The following is a 16742-nucleotide window of genomic DNA, read 5'->3' as shown; positions in this document are numbered from 1 at the left end:
CCAGGGAATAAGACGGGCATGATATCCATGAAACGGCATCGGACCTCTGTGCCAGGAATGGCCCGGTGAACCCAGTTGTTGAAGATAAATACCCTGAACTCGCAAAGAGGAAAGCATACCCCCTAGGGTGACGCGAGTCATACCCTCGACTCAGTTTTCTTATTCGATCAATTTCAGTATTTTGTTTCGCTGTCACTTTAACCAATTCCAGACGGCTTCCGGGATCATTATAAGTATTTTAACTTTTTCTGAAATGGTCCTAAAAAAGCCCAAAATTGATCACGTTAGCAACACCTAATGATATCTTATGATACCAATTAATGTGTCCAATTGGTATCGTAAACAATTCCAGAATGGTCCAAAGATTAACTTTTAGTATGTAACCCCCGATAATCGGGTGCGTTTTTTTAGCAAAAAACTATATCTCACACCTTGATAGAAAAAAGCTGATGATGATTTACTCAATTTAATGAAAACAAACTCAGTAAAAAAATTTCAAAATGTATAGAAAATTTATGGAGTTAGCAGCTTTTACCGCCGGGGCGACGATATGAATTTTAAATAAATTTTTTTTTTTTTTTTTCAATTTAAAATATTTGTACATATATGGGCGCTTCAAAATAACAAATTTTCTTTTACAAAAGTACTTCATTATATACTACATTCAATGTATAGTTTTCATTACTGTTCATTTGAACCCGTATATTTTCCCAGGATCTGACCCGGCTTAACGCCACATATAACTGGCGGTGGGCAAAGCAATCCTCCTTTAAATGAAGCCCCACCTTCGATAATGTTTGCACCTGGGCCTCATTTATTGTTATAGCGAAGGCTATTAGAATGGGGAACTGGCGGCGCTTCAACGTAAAAGGAAGTGTGGTTTCGCTCGGCTGCAAATTTATACGTGGCAATAGAAATCGTCTTCCCTGCGCCTCTCCGCATAAGACTTCCGCGTCCAAATTTGGATGCATTTGTTTGATAATAAGTCGTTTGCCATTCACCAATCCTTCTGCTGGACTTAAATTGCGTATTAACATTACGACGGTTTCAATTTTCAATCGCAGCTTATGCGGCGGAGTTCCACTAAAGTTCAGAGAGTGTAAAAACTGCACAGGCAATCTTATCTGGTCTTGTGAATCTTGTGAAATAATTGTATCAGCGCTGAGGTACGTTTGCTCTTGACCAGGTAGCATATCGACTATACTCGAGTTTGTCATGGCACATTGATCATTTTTTGGACATAATATGGCTCGGTCTTTTAAATTGGCGATTTCTATTATTCCATTATTTGGTTGAAAAACCCAGTCAAAAAGATTTCCATTTTTTAGAACAATTTGATCTGGAATTTTTACTCCTAATCCAACGTCTTGCCCTTGGCCGTGTCCTATGTGCAAAAGAAAATTACAATAGTCGGGATCTTGACTGCGCATATTGATTATGAGCTTAAATGACTTAAAAAATTTCCATAAAGAGCAACGCTTTAAACAAATTCGGCTTTATCCTCTTCAAAAGGCAAAGGCTTCCAACCAATTTGATGTATATTTCATTTCTGTACGTATTGTAGTTTAGCCTAGCTAAGTGCCGTATTTAAGAATAATACTATAGATTACGTTGAAGTGATACCGAAGGTTTTTTGTTGTTGAATAGCGGTTATTACAAAAATATTTCTGAAGATCCAACACAATATCGAAATAGTTCACAAAAACAATCCCGAAATGGCCCCAAAAATAGTATCCATATGGTCCCAACAACAATACTGTAAGGAATTTAGGGTAACTCCGCTTATTTCACACCTTCTACTAACGTTCGTATCGCTAAATTGTTGAATAGATAACTCCAATATTCAATACTGCAAAATGGTCTTTATTAGACTACTTTGAAAGTACTATAACACTTATATGTACTTCGCAACCAATAGCGTGCTTAAATCAAACTGATTGCTGATGCCGCAGCTGGTGCTGCTTTTATACTCTTCGGTTACCCCGTTGGCATAATTCTAGGCGTTTCTCCTTTTAGAATGTACTAGTTCGCTGATGATTGCATACTTTTGTGAGAATCTCTCCGCTGCTGTATGTACATATGCGTAGACATAATGATTGATTAGTTTATGTTAATACAACTGACTGCTTAGTATCGGCTGAGAGATGACAGTATCCCTTAGTGTTGCTAATATTCGTCACAATACTATCTAAAGTTGTACCAAAGAATTTCATGGAGCTCTGGAAAAACTCCATCGTTTCCCTTTAAGTTTTGTAATGCTTAGCATAATGAAAGCTCTAAAAACAGCTCCAACGGCTGCACTGTGTGTCACTTTTGTGGACCTGGTGGTGAATGCGATTCAAAGCGTTGTGCAGCGCAACCCCTTTTAAAGAATTTCCAGCAAAATTCATAGCTTTCTCAACCCAATTGTCAGCGCCACCTAATCGTGGCGAATGCCGTTTAATGGTTCAATCCTGTCATATGAAATTATTTCCACAATGATCGGCATAGCAGGTTTCTAATGCTATTTTCCGAAACTTGCTGGATCTATACTGCTGAATATATACGACGACTATCAACAATGATAAAACTACCTTAAACTTTAGAGGAGTCTACTTATCGCCACAAAAACAAGAAGAAGCCAGGGCCTCGCGGCAACTTGATCAAAAAACCGTAGATTTTGTTGTTGTTGTTGTAGCAGTGCTTTCCCACATCCAATAGGTGCGACCGATAACAAATTGTCATCAATATCCTCTAACGGAAGTCCAAGGAATCTTGAAGTTTCAACAGGGGCGGACTAGAGTGAGAGGGGTGTAAGATCCGTTGGTTCCACATAACAATTGAAGAGATGGTTGATGTCATGTGGGGACGCATTGCCAGCTGGGCATACATTATATATGTCAGGGTTGATTCTGCATAGGTAAGAGTTTAACCTGTTACAGTCCACAGATCGAAGTTGAGCTAGAGTGACGCTCGTCTGCCTAGGGAGAGTGCGTTCCTCTTTTGCGAGTTCTGGGTATTTTTCGAGTTCGCCAGGCAATTCTTAGCATAGAGTTCCAACGTTTTTTTTTTTGGATATCACTGAGGACCTGTTTGTGTGTTTTCCTTCATACAGCTGTATTCTCAGGTGCCGCATTTCCTCATATTGCTTACGGAGATAACTCCTTAAGCCCTTAGGAGGTTTACCTCTTCAATCAGATGTCTTTTGGGATGCCTAGGCTTCTGGGTATTCAACAGAAACTGTTTGTTCAGCATTTCATTTCTCCACCTAATGGGGAGTTCTCTCGCCTCATCGTGCAGCTGCTGTTCTGGGGGCGTAAGAAGACAGCCCGTAGCGGCTTTGAGAGTGGTGTTTTCGCAGGCCTGCATTTTCTTCCAGTGAGTAACATTCAGGCTTGGCGACCATATCGGGGACGCGTAGCATGCAATCGGCCGGCCAATTGCTTTGTAAGTGGTAATGAACGTTTCTTTGTCTTTACCCCCAAGTGTTGTCGGCAAGAGATTTGAGGATTTTTAAACGGCTCTCGATTCTAGGTGTAGTAGATCCTGATCGAACGGCACACCCAGAATTTTTGGGTGTAAGACAGTCGGTGGTGTAATGCCATCGACGTAAATGTCCAATATGGTCGACATTAGAAGTGTAGATGTTTTAAATAAGGTCCCCGGCGAATTCGTCGGTGACAATGTCAGGTTTCTAGAGGCAATAAAACTGGAGGATCAGGGAGATAGTTGTTTATTTGATTACATAGCTCATCGATGTGAGGGCCGGGACCGGTGGTCATTATTGTGCAGTCATCGCCGTAGGACACAATGTTGGCCTCTTCTGGTGGCGAAAGTAGCTTCAATAAGTAAAAGTTAAACAAAATTCGGGTTTGGACACCACCCTGTGTTACCTCTTGTTTAATTCTTCTGTGTTTAGATGTTACGTTCCTGAATTGCACCGATGCTTTGCGACCACAAAGGTAATTTTCGGTCCACCCTTGGAAACTTGAGGGAAGGCAGGACCCTTCCAAGTCTTGCAGTAACTTGCCGTGGTTGGCTGTCTTAAAAACTTTTGATAGGTCTTGCACTACGAGTACTGTTCTACGGTGGGGTTTTTGATTCAAACCGATATTTATCTGCGTGTTGATGGCGTTTGGCGCGGTGGTAGTGCTATGTAGTTTTCGAAAGCCATAGAAATCTGAGCCTTCTCCTTGAAGCCCCGGACATCGGCAGAGAAAGTGGTAGATCGACTCCTCTTCCTCCTTATCCTGACAGCTTTTGCAGATGGAGCTTGTTGGTATTCGCCACGGTCGGAGCATTGGTGCGATAGCACAATTACCTGTGATGACACCCGGAAGTACCCTCACCGTGTATTTGTTCAATTTGAGAATGAAGCTGGTTCCTTTTCTATCCAAGCATGGCCATAAGGACCTTGAGACTTCGCAGTCAACCCTTATGGTCCATAGCAAGTCCGTCGCTCCGTTCTCATGTTCCTAGATTCTCCCAGGAGATATTTCAGCGGTGGTCGGTTTGAGCTGTCCACTTCACTTTTGTCCAAATCGGAACCTTTGCTAGCCATCTCATCTGCGGGTTCATTCTCTTCAATACCGCTGTGCCCAGGGAGCTAGAAAAGGGAGACATTGAGATGACTTATAGAAGCCAGCGAGGCTCCACACCTCGGCACGATATCCGATTTTATCATGTTGGACTCGAATGCCCTTAAGGCGGCTTGGCTCTCAACAAAGATTGTTACGTTGGTGTCGGAGACCATACTCTCTTGAAGCAGCTTTGCTGCTCTGTCTATGGCATAGACCTAGGGCTAAAATACACTGCATGCGTCAGGAAGTCGGTGTGATTAGCTTACCTGTAGATGTGTTATTCCAGCTCCAGCTCCCTTTTCTATTTTCGAGCCGTCGGTGTAAATTGTAATGCCCCTGCCACTGTCTAGGCTTTCTTTCCATTTCTCCTTTGAAGGATATTCTGAAACTGGAAGTTCAAAACCGCTGTGATCTGGTCAGTTTTGGATATTAGGTCAGTTATTATTCCGTTTAATTTCCCCACTGTCATATCGTCCAGAATCGTCTCGTGTCCGTGCTTAGCTTAGCTTAATTTGGAATCGAGTATAATACCAAGATATTTGGCTTCCGAAAATTGGTTTAACGTTGTGCCGTATAGCCTCGGTAAGTTAAAGGAGGGTACCTTTGTCTTTGTCGTATTCAGGACAATATTTTTTTTTTTTTTTGGTTTACCCCTACCCAATTTTGCCTTGCCCATCGCGAAATATCGCAAAGGGCCGTTTCCATGAGATCACTGATCGTTGGCAAAAATTTTCCTGTGATCAGAATCACTAAGTCGTCGGCGTACGCAACTACCTCTCTTCCTTTTCTCCTAAAGATTTCTAGAATTTCATTGACTACCAGTATCCAGAGAAGAGGCGATAGCACACCCCCCCCCTTGCGGCGTGTCTCTGGTGATCCTTTTTCCAATGGAACCAGCTCCTAAAGTTGCGTCGACAACCCTACTCCTAAGCATATAATCGATCCATGCAACTATAGAGCTTTGGGTTTCATATCGTGTTAGAGCCTTGCAGATGGCCTCTGTCTCCGCAGCTTTATTTTGTAACACGAAGTTAAGCTGAGCGCACAATGTGTAATTTTACATTCCCTTCTTTTAAAGGAGCTCAGGATACTTGTGGTGTGCGGTTGACTGTCTTCACAGACATTTAAAGCTAACGAAAAATCGTTCTCAAGGCAGTGGGGTCAGAACCAAAAAGTGCTCATAGTATAGCGTACCAGTTTCAACCTGCAAAATACTGTCCATATCCGTAACATTTCCTTAGTCTTCGGTGAGCGTTGCTTGCAGTTAAAACAATAAATATATGCAGTGCTGGGCTTACACCCCCGAATTTCAGGGCTATCAAAAAAAAATATTTTGAGAAGGTCGTGTAATCATATCAATCACTCGAGAATGCAAGTAGTTATAAAGTGAACACGACACCAAGGTTTTAAAAAAAGATTATGCATTCTTTTATATGTAAGTAAATCTTTTCTAAAAACTCAAAATCAATGCATTGAAATACAAACTGCCAATACCATTTAACCAATAATTTCTACTTAAATTTCCTAAGCAGCAACTAAGTAAGTAATATGAATTTAGTTCATTTTTCATAGATAACTTTTCTTGCACCCCTTACTCCGTGCCTCACCTATACGCCTTCATAAAATTTTGAGCTGATTTGCCTCTGGATCTGCTAAGCGATTGCTTGTCACCCACATCAACAGCAACAAAAAGCAATCAACTACGATCTCATCATCCAATGCAATTTTGTAAATAAATACTTATTGAAATTCAATAAAATTTATTGCCAAGAAGTAACAACAAACAAAAAAGAATTGCTTCGTTTGTGGCTAAACTTCTCAGCAAATAGAAGAAGAGTTGAACTTATAAATAATCCATAGAGAAAGAAAGGAGTGTAGAAAACGTCCGGTCACATTAATGCCTTGTGGGCTTATTGATGATTATGATTATTATGATTTTATTGATTACATTGACGACTATATCAATGTCACTTTTGACGTTTGGTTTCCATGCCAACACTGCGCTTCATATCCCGAAGGCATGGAAAAATAAGCAAAAGTTGAAAGTAGAGCAAAATTTTAGTTGCAATGGGAAAATTCGCTCGATCTAAATCACAAAAAGATAAATTTCAAAGTAAAACCACAAGAATGAAATCAAAATATTATTTATTACATAGTTGTTAGTGTGCTGGCAGCCACCGTGGTGGAGTGGTAGTTAGCTGAGCCCACCACACCGAAGGTCCTGGTTCAACTGCCGGGAAAATAAGATCAACAATTTGGAAACAAGTTTTTTCAATTAGAAACAAGTTTTTCTAATCGGTGTCACCTCTCGGCAGTGATTATGCAAAATGACTTCTCAGTGAAAACTCATCTGCCTTGCAGATGCTGTTCGGAGACAGCATAAAACATGTAGGTCTGTCCCGGCAATTTGTAGGAAAAATTAAAAGGAGTACGGCGCAAAATGGAAGAGAAGCTCGGTCTAAAGCTCCTCGGAGGTAAATAGCACCAAGTATTTTTATACTCAGCGTGCTTTGCACACAGAGCTTATTTACTTTGTTAACATAACGGTTGATCGTAACGGCATAAACGAATCGAGATAGATATAGACTTCAAAATGCTCAAGGTGAAAAAGTAATTAATTTAGCTATGTCGGTCTGCCTGTCTGTCTGTCGCGATAACTTGAGTAAGTATTGATATGTCTTATTGAAATTTGGTATATGGGATCCTTGGTAATTTCGGAAAGATCCGGGGTTTTTGCCTCAAAATCTCGCGGAGCGCTCAAAAAAATTACAGGAGTAGCTCCTTGCGGAGGGACTGTCCTTCATTCACGTACTCCAGGGAGGCTTCGAACGTAACCCCGGTCTTAGGAACTAGTACTTCTCCGTCTGCCGGAGAAAAAATACCAGTACTTAGAATGGTCACGCATTTGTCTGTATGTCTCGTGCAAAGCGTAGTTTCACCGAAGGAGATGTTGTAGGCTAACTCCTAATACTCGTCGTCGACACGATTTCTTTAAATCATTTATGGCTCCTTTGTCGTCTCGCACAAAGGTGACTTAAGGTTGCTGTTGTTGTAATTGTCTATTATAGGCATGACTTTCGTGGCACAGTTTTAACGATTAGCATCAATGCTGGCATATTTTTGATTACGCCAAAGGACTCCTTCAGTTTTTTAGAGCTGTTTTCTAGAGCTACAATTCCCGATATTCGAAAAGTATCAATCCCGACCATGAGTCGCTACCACGCCTCCTGGCCCTCACACCATATGCCAGCACAGAAGCTTTGGAACTGCGACTTCGAACTCATACCTTTGTCAACGTAACTTTCCTAAAGCTCTGGGTGTATCTCCGAAGACTTTCTGTCGGATGTTTTTGTCGCGCTATGCTGCCGAGCTACACCAAAGAAATACCTGGAATCTTGAGGGAATATTCGTCTAAGTGGACATATGTATATATAATAGATATACATAATTTAAATTTTACAAGGACCCTGGATAAAATTTTTAAAATGCAGACCAACATTTCCAGATGTTTGTGTTCGAAACATTGATTTCAATAATCTTCGTTAAATCAAACGATATTTTAGGACGAAAGTCAACCAATTTTAAGTTGAAAGGTGTTTAAATTATATGCTTAGTCTAAACTGTTGTTTTCCGGCCTTATGATATACGGGCTCATTATGGATGACCGCGTAGCTTCAGTTTTCAGATTATCCACTACGTTAGGGCAGTAGAACATCCGGCCGTTTGTCCGACTGTCTTTTGAAAGCTTTTTCTTCACCACTCTGAGTGTTCTTGCGAAGGACAAAGCCTAACCTGGTTAAAATATGGGCCTACGTATTCACATTTTTAACAGCAGCCGTAACATATAACCTACATTTTACGGCTGCTGTTAAAAATGTTTCAACTTGGTTGATAGGCTATAATCAATGTGATTTACTCCAAGGGACTAGTTGGGGATAGGACCGCTAAGCTTAAGAAATGTCAAAGGGGAAGACTTGGTTGTTGAATGATGAAGTTTCAGAAGCTTTTTTAAAGTTTCGCAAAGATGTTTGAATATTAGCCAGTCCGGATATAGACAACAACAACTTGAGGACAATTTAAAAATATGTTCGACCTCGGTAATTTTTAACATATTAAGATGATATATAAAAACCCAAACTGTCGATTTTTGAAATAGAGAAAATCTAGTTACTTTCGAACTAGTACTTATTTGGTACCTTTGCTTGTTGTTTTTGTTGTTGTTTTTGACACTCCCCGAAGGTTTTGGGGAGTATTATCGATGTTGATGGTCCTTTGCCGGATACAGATCCGGTACGCTCCTGTAACAAGCACCATTAAAGGACTAGTCTGACCATCACGCGAACGAATATTATGACCACATTGAACCTTCTTCCACATTGACCATCCAGTACAGGATTCCAATCGCGTAGATGAGGTTGACAATTGAATTGCTGAAGTTCTAAAGCTATTATAAGCTTGGTATTGCGCTTATCAACCCCTTGAATCCCTGGTACTTGTGGTCTAGTTCTGACCCAGAAATTACTAGATACTGACTTCCATACAGGAAAGATACCGATGCCGCCACGCGTAGTTGCGAACGGAGCTTAAATCAAATATGCCATGTTTTGATTATCAAAATTTGTTGAGTATCTAAACCATTTCTCTATTATTATTCTCTGAACCTTATTTTGACACTCAGAACCTGATTTATGACTGTTCTACGCTGGATAAATAGCTCACCAATATAGTGACTAGTTCTTAAAGGAAAGAAATAACACACTCACTCTTAACATTACTTCAGCGGGTTAGAATATACCCATGGCAGGAATACGCCTGTCGTAAGAAGCCACCAAAATACCAAACTGATTCAAGGGGTTGCGTAGCGCAACCGTTTCAAGAGGTTGTCAGCACAATATATAGCTTCTCCAAGCCAATTGTCAACCTCACCTACCTGTAGCAAATCCTGTTTTTTAACAGTCGAGGCTCTGGCGACCAAAAGTCCACCAAATCGGTTCCGAGATGGTCGGGTTAGTCCTTTAATGGTGCTTATTACAGGAACGTACCGGATCTGTATCCGGCAAAGGACCATCAACATCGATAGCACTCTCCAAGGCCTTCGGGGGTGTCCTTATCGCTACAACGACAACAACATTACTTCAAGAACGAAACAAGCTCCTTAGCGCAGATCATCGACAAATTTTGGTTTATTGTAATAAACTCTGTTCACACTTAAGCAAAGTAAAAGGCATGCAGAAAAAGCTCAAGAAAGCAATGAGGAAAATATTAAGGAGCTATAACAAGGAAAATCACTATCTTAGGAAACAAATCAAAAACTGCAGAAAAAAGAGGAAAATAAATTTTTTTTTTTTAAACTTATTAAAACAAGAACACTGACAAGATGAGACTAGGAAATATTCTTACAATGGAATGTACGTACATATATAAATTCATACGTATATAAACACACATTTATGTGTATGTGTTTAGTACATATAGCAAATCAGCAATTGCATTAGGGAATCCATTGTAGATTAAGTGGCTAAGATGGAAAACCACAGCATTTGGCAACCGCTTGTGTCTGTGGTTTGCTGCAAACGGAAGTCAGGCAATGAAGAAAATATGTGCATGTGCTTGTGTGTGTGTGGTATAGTTACATGTAGTACTATAAGATAACTGGCAATCCAAAATAATATAAGTCAGCCGAGCATTAGATACAAGAACAGCAGGTGGCCAGAAAGTTGAGTGCACGACCAAAAAACAAATGGTGGGAAGTGGTGAATGACGCAAAATTGGCAAAACGGAAGGAAACCTTCAATTTAAGAATAGCATTTACTTCCATAAATATATGTAAATGGTGTGATTGCAAGCTGTGATTATTTAAATCAAAATAAACTTGTCGGCATAGTTAATCAAAAGAGGCTTTGTATGCAGTAACTCGTACAAAGTGATTGTATTTTATTTTGTGACATTTTCATATTGTGGTAAATTCTAAAGAAATTCTTAATTATTTTCACCTTCTACTATCATTGGAATCGCTGAACTGTCAAATAAATAACTCAAATTTTCTGTATGGCAAAACATTCTTTATTTACAACACTACCATGGTAGTATCACTTCACAATTAAATAACTGGCGAACTTCACTAGTAGCGTGTTTAAATCAAAACTGATTAATTATTCCTTAGCTTGCGCTGCTTTTATACTCTCAGTTGGCTCGTTTGCCTGTTTTGTCTAGGGTCTAGAATTTTCACGAACAGCCCTCTCGAATAGTTGCTCATATATTTTCCGCTATGTATCGCATAGTTGATCATTTGCTATATACATGTGTATGAGTGAGTAATTTCTCTTAGCTGCTGATTACATAATGTGAAATATTCTTTTCGCACTTAGCTTTGCTGTTTATATGTATATGTAGTTGCTCGCTTTCATGTTAACATGTATGTGTTGCTCCTTGCTTTGCTGTTGATGTGCACAATTTACAAATTTTAATAAAGAATTCAAGTTGTTTAGTACCTAGAATGATGAATACCGAGATTGTTGTATTGGCCTCACAAAAACTTGGTGGAGCAGCTGTAAAGAAATTTAGTTATCTGTTTGTTTTCGACGAGTTATTTGTTATCCATTTGCTATCGATATGATATGGAAATCTTTTAAATTTTTTATGGACCAGTTATGGGTTTGTCATCGAAGTTATAGAGAAATTATCGATTTGGTATCATTCGAGTAACCTGTTTGTGATCAAACAAGTATCGATAAAATTTCAATATAAAATCGATAATATATTGTTCGGCCGTCGACAACATCTCGATAAACAAAAATAAGCCGATATTTCGGTGGCAACAAGCCGATAACAAAACGATAACTTCACCATAATTTCCCTATTCATAACACTGGTAAACAAAATAGCACTTTTTGTCTGTTGCATGAAGTCGTGCTTTTGTTTTTTTTATGTACCCTTTTTTAGCTTTTTATTTTTCTTTTTTCTGAAAAAGTTCTGGTAACACTGGTAATCGTACTATGTATGTATGTATACTGTTTGTACTAAATCACACACGCTGCTTAACCCTCCGATAAGCGGTGAATAAATTCAACACATCCTAGCGTTGTTGTCTGGCCAGACGAAATTTTACACTTTGAACTTTATCCACAAATATTTGAATTTTTATTTAAATTTTGAAGCAAATTCGTCGCACGCTGTGAGAAGTTTGAATTTTTATTGATAAATTTTGAAATGAATTCGATCTATGAGGTTTTATATGCTTAAAAATATGTTCGTCTAGCCAGACGACAACGATAAAATGTGACATAATCAACTTTGGTACAAAGAAACAGATAAAATAAAAAGAACAAATATCGATTTCGGAATTTGTATAAAGACCGTCTCTGAAATTAAAAAGTTACTAAAGTTTTTCATGATCGGGTGGATAGCAGTAAAATTATTCACGAAAATAAAGCCTTCTCGTCTGGCCAGACGCCACAATCTATCGGAGGGTTAAGCTAGAGCTGCAAAAGTATCGATATAAATATCGATACATCGAGTACTAAGTTCATGGTGCGATTATCGATGTTTTTTTCTAAATACCGAGTACTGTATTCCCATTTCTTATTCCTTTTTCTAGCGGCAGAGTTACCATCGTCTAAAACTTTGGTAAGACAAATAAAACATGAATAAATAAAATTACATACATTATGTCAGATTTGTGTTTATTTTAGATGAATACCTAATAAGTTGGTGGCTCTGAATATTGAAAAATTCTTACAAAAATTCATATTATATACACATATATACATACATGTATTCGTATATGTAGATATACAGGCAACAGAAGACATCATTGAGTTGGAAGACGAAAATTGTGTTGCCAAAAAGCTACGAAGTACAAAGTCAAGCATTTGAATCCATTTTGACAAAATCACTAATACTTTTGCAATATGCCACTATTGCAAAAAATGTTATAAAACTAGTGGTAATACGTCCAATTTGCTTGTCCATCTAGAACGATCGAATACAACTGCAAATTTAGATTCACATAGCTCGCCAAATACTTACTTACTTACTTAATTGGCGCTTAACCATCTAAACGGTTATGGCCGTCCAACAAGGCGCGCCAGTCGCTCCTTCGCTCCGCCAACCGGCGCCAATTGGTTACACCAAGGGAGTTTAAATCGTTTTCCACCTGGTCCTTCCAACGGAGTGGGGGCCGCCCTCTACCTCTGCTTCCATAGGCGGGTTCCGATAGAAACACTTTCTTGGCCGGAGCATCATCTTTCATTCGCATAACATGGCCTAGCCAGCGCAGCCGCTGCGTTTTAATTCGCTGGACTATGTTGATGTCTGCGTATAGCTCGTACAGCTCATCATTAAATCTTCTTCGGTACTCGCCATCGCCAACGCGTAGAGGTCCATAAATCTTTCGAAGAACTTTTCTCTCGAACACTCCCAAAGCCGCTTCATCTGCTGTTGTCATGGTCCATGCTTCTGCCCCATATAGCAGGACGGGTACGATAAGTGACTTGTAGAGTATGATTTTCGTTCGCCGAGAGAGGACTTTACTTTTCAATTGCCTACCTAGTCCAAAGTAGCATTTATTGGCAAGATTGATTCTTCGCCGGATTTCAGTGATGATGTTGTTGCTAGAGCTCGCCAAATAAGATTGATTTTTATAAGAAAAAAAACATGTTGAGATCCATCATCACCTAAAAAGGCTTTTCACAGCACCCTAGTAGGGTTTAGTCACCGCAGACATTCGACATTTTCCCATAGTGGATGACAAAGGTATAAAAAAGATATATAAAAGTATATGCCTGTACATATTGTATTTACATAAATGTCTCATATATACCTGATATTGCTTTTAAATTGAGTGAGCGCTTTTCACTATAAAAAAAGTTCGATATATATCGCGATATATCGATACCCTCCGTCTTAAATATCGAAAATATCGAGTAAGCCGAATATGGATACTTTTGCAGCTCTAGGTTAAGCAACTTTATTTATGTTACTCATACGCCATGGTGCATGCATTTCGAGCAGACGCAAATTCGCTTACGTTCAAATAATGGCGCACTTAAAATGCAATTTCATTAATGTAATCGTACATTTGCATATTATTACAATAAATATAAAACAATACCTTCGTCTTCATTCGCTGAGCAAATCTCATGGTAAATATATGTACGGTTGCAGCAGTCACTAAATGCAGCGTTCTGCTATTCGATTTTTGGAATAAAATAAAATAATTGGAAAAAACAGAGCTTACGGTTGCTTCCAGCGAAGTTTCGCTACAAAAAACTGGTTGCTTGTTTATGGTTTAATATTGAAGCAGACTTAATAAGTATATATGATGTGAGCAAATCGGAATGTTTAGATCTTAAGTTAGAAGATGTCATGAATACACTCACATTAATAAATTTGTATTTCACTGCTTTAGTTCAACTTGTATTAATATTTAATGTAATTAATATTTTCCTTATTTTCAGATTGACTTTCCGAATATTTTATGAAAACCGATATCTGACATTTTAAGGTAAGCCTATAGCTGCTACCCAGTTAACACTCGGTGTAAAAAGTGTCATAAAATACAACTAAATCGCAGTGTTCGCATACATCTATATTGGGTCCCAGGGCATATGGGAATAGATGGGAATGAAAATGCGGATGAATTAGCTTGAAAGGGCGCATCCCTTGAAGCTTGCTCCGTAGACGTCCCAATTAGACTGGGCGAAATTAAGCGAAGGCGAGAGGTGCACATGATCAAGCAGGAAAGGCGTGGGTTCAACCGCTGGGCTGTAAAGTGTCGAAGATTATGTGTAGGTCTTACATCCTTAGACTAACAAAGTTGCTTCTATCATTGAAAAGAGAGGACTGTAGACTCATGACGGGTATTCTGACTGGACACTGCCTTCTGGCGTCACATGACTTTAAATTAGGCTTGGTCAGTGATAGCAGATATTGGAAGTGCGGGCTGGAGGAGGAAACGATCGAGCACGTTCTGTGCTATTGCGCTGCGCTTGCCAGGCTAAGACTCCAGCTATTAGGAGTGATACAGCTGTCAGAAGCAGCAAGTGGCTTAAATCCTAGGAAGCTTCTAGTATTTGCCAAGAGGACGGAGTTGTTTTATAACATAGGTCTTGGTTTTTGATAGGGTTTTGCAGTTTGGTCGTTAAAACAAACTTCTGGTAACACTACGGACTTATTCAGTCTGTGTGAGGTCCTCATGGACCGGCCAGTTCAACCCAACCTAACCTTTGCACTCATTATGAGCTCATTTAGGAGCACAAAACAGGTGTGTTTTCCTCCTTACAATGACGTCCGATATGATTCATATTTAAAACAGTATGTGAGCACAAATAGGAGCCCAGTCAGAACCCCAAATAGGAGTTTCATGTGACTCTTATTACGCTCACAATTTATTTCCTATATGACACTTTTTGCAGTCATTTGTATGCATTATAAAAGAAATAGGGATGGCCCTACTCAGGGCATATTTTCAACGCTAGTCATAAAAAAATGGAGGCTCAACCCACCTACCGAGGTATACCGCGGAGGAAATTTGTTGTTGCATGCGCATTGCTCTGCGCTCCCTCTCAGCATGCATCGTTTGCGTTATCACTATAAAGGTCATCTTGCTCACAGCAGTAAAACAATCTTTTTGTCTGCACATTCGGGGAACTAAATTACTAATGGAAGGCTACTCTCCAAAAACTCTGTGTACAGGGTCTTTCGCCGTGAAAATGAGGCAGTTAAACATTACGTGTTCTACGCTTTCCAATTCGGCGGGACAGTGTGGATAGAAAGGATCCCCTTCTATTCCATGTAGGTAGATATTCCTTGAAACCGACATGCCCACTCAATATCTGTGTGAGGTGATATTTTAGTTTGCCGTATTTTCGCTAGTAACATTTCGCTATAATCCGAACTAGCATGAACTAGCGCCCTTTTCTCGGTTCTTCCCACCGTTCTTGCCACCTAACTATTGTTCTTGACCTTGCACTTTTCTTAGCATCTTCAGATGCTCAGCTAATTCCAATGCCATACAGATCGGCTTTTTCACATGAGAGTAGATCTACTGGGATTTTCCTGTATAAAACAAGGATCGCATCATTGGACACTGTTCGATTTCGCTCTCACCATCTAGAATTTTTAATTTAAAACAAATATACAATATACATAGTACAGAGTATGGGCATTCATACTCCCACCCAAGAAATTCCTCTAAAAAGATTTGCCTGCGTAATGGACCGAATTATTGTACTTCAAAAATCTCGTAATTCCAATTAAAACGCCAGTAAATAATAACAGAATAACTATTTGGACGGCCACCGTGGTGTGATGGTAGCGTGCTCCGCCTACCACACCGTATGCCCTGGGTTCAAACCCCGGGCAAAGCAACATCAAAAATTTTAGAAATAAGGGTTTTCAATTAGAAGAAAATTTTTCTAAGCGTGGTCGCCCCTCGGCAGTGTTTGGCAAGCACTCCGAGTGTATTTCTGCAATGAAAAGCTCTCAGTGAAAACTCATCTGCCTTGCAGATGCCGTTCGGAGTCGGAATTAAACAAGTAGCTCGGTCTTAAATCTCTTCGGAGGTTATCGCGCCTTACATTTATTTTTTTATAAGTGATACTAGAGTTAGAGGGTGGAGCCGTGTGTAGAAGTCCACGAAAGTGGGGAAAGCTTCTGACCGCCATTCACCTGGGAATGACCAGAGCGATTCTTTTGCATGCGGTTCAAGCAGCTCACTACTGCCGGTCGCTTGCGGCCAAGTGTCCTCTGGGTAGCCGCTAGCGGTGAACTAATGTGAGAAGGCGACAACCTGGCTAGGCCACTCTGGCATAATCGGTTTAAGGACTAGCCGGGGAGATCTCATCGGCAGCGTCTGTACACCTATATAAACGTGCAAATAGTATTTTCACCCCGCTGAGCGGGTTGTGCGCTGGGCTTGGACCCTCCCTCCCATGAAATATACCAACAATACTCGAATAAATACACTCTCTATTGATGACGACCATGGCAAACGTTTGAAGGACAATGAATTTAGGGCATGCACCTGGAACGCCGCTCCCTGAATGGGATTGGTGCAGATGCCCGGCTTGTTGAATTCCCCGTGCAAGCAAAATCTGACATCACCGCCATACAAGAAATGCGTTGGACGAAGCAAGGAAGAAAGAAGATGAAGAATTGTGACATCTATTGGAGTGGCCATAC

The 16742-nt window shown here is 39.9% G+C and overlaps 1 protein-coding gene across 6 annotated transcripts in view; it reads left to right on the top strand.

Annotated features, from left to right (window-relative positions):
- The window catches only part of LOC137236382 (phospholipase A2 inhibitor), a 400946-nt gene that overhangs the window by 265493 nt on the left and 118711 nt on the right, over positions 1–16742 (top strand). For 5 of the 6 annotated variants that reach the window (XM_067758923.1, XM_067758922.1, XM_067758919.1 and 2 more), the window contains one exon: positions 14018–14064. The exons of the other annotated variant lie outside the window; for it this stretch is intronic. The gene's annotated coding sequence lies outside the window, so the exon portion shown is untranslated. The remainder of the gene's footprint in view (positions 1–14017; positions 14065–16742) is intronic. 6 annotated transcript variants of the gene reach the window in all.

Source organism: Eurosta solidaginis, chromosome 1 (genome assembly GCF_040869045.1).
Source record: "Eurosta solidaginis isolate ZX-2024a chromosome 1, ASM4086904v1, whole genome shotgun sequence".
In the NCBI taxonomy this organism is placed as follows: Eukaryota; Metazoa; Arthropoda; class Insecta; order Diptera; family Tephritidae; genus Eurosta; species Eurosta solidaginis.
The sequence above is the reverse complement of the archived record's forward strand: the minus strand, read 5'-3'. Positions and strand labels throughout refer to the sequence as shown.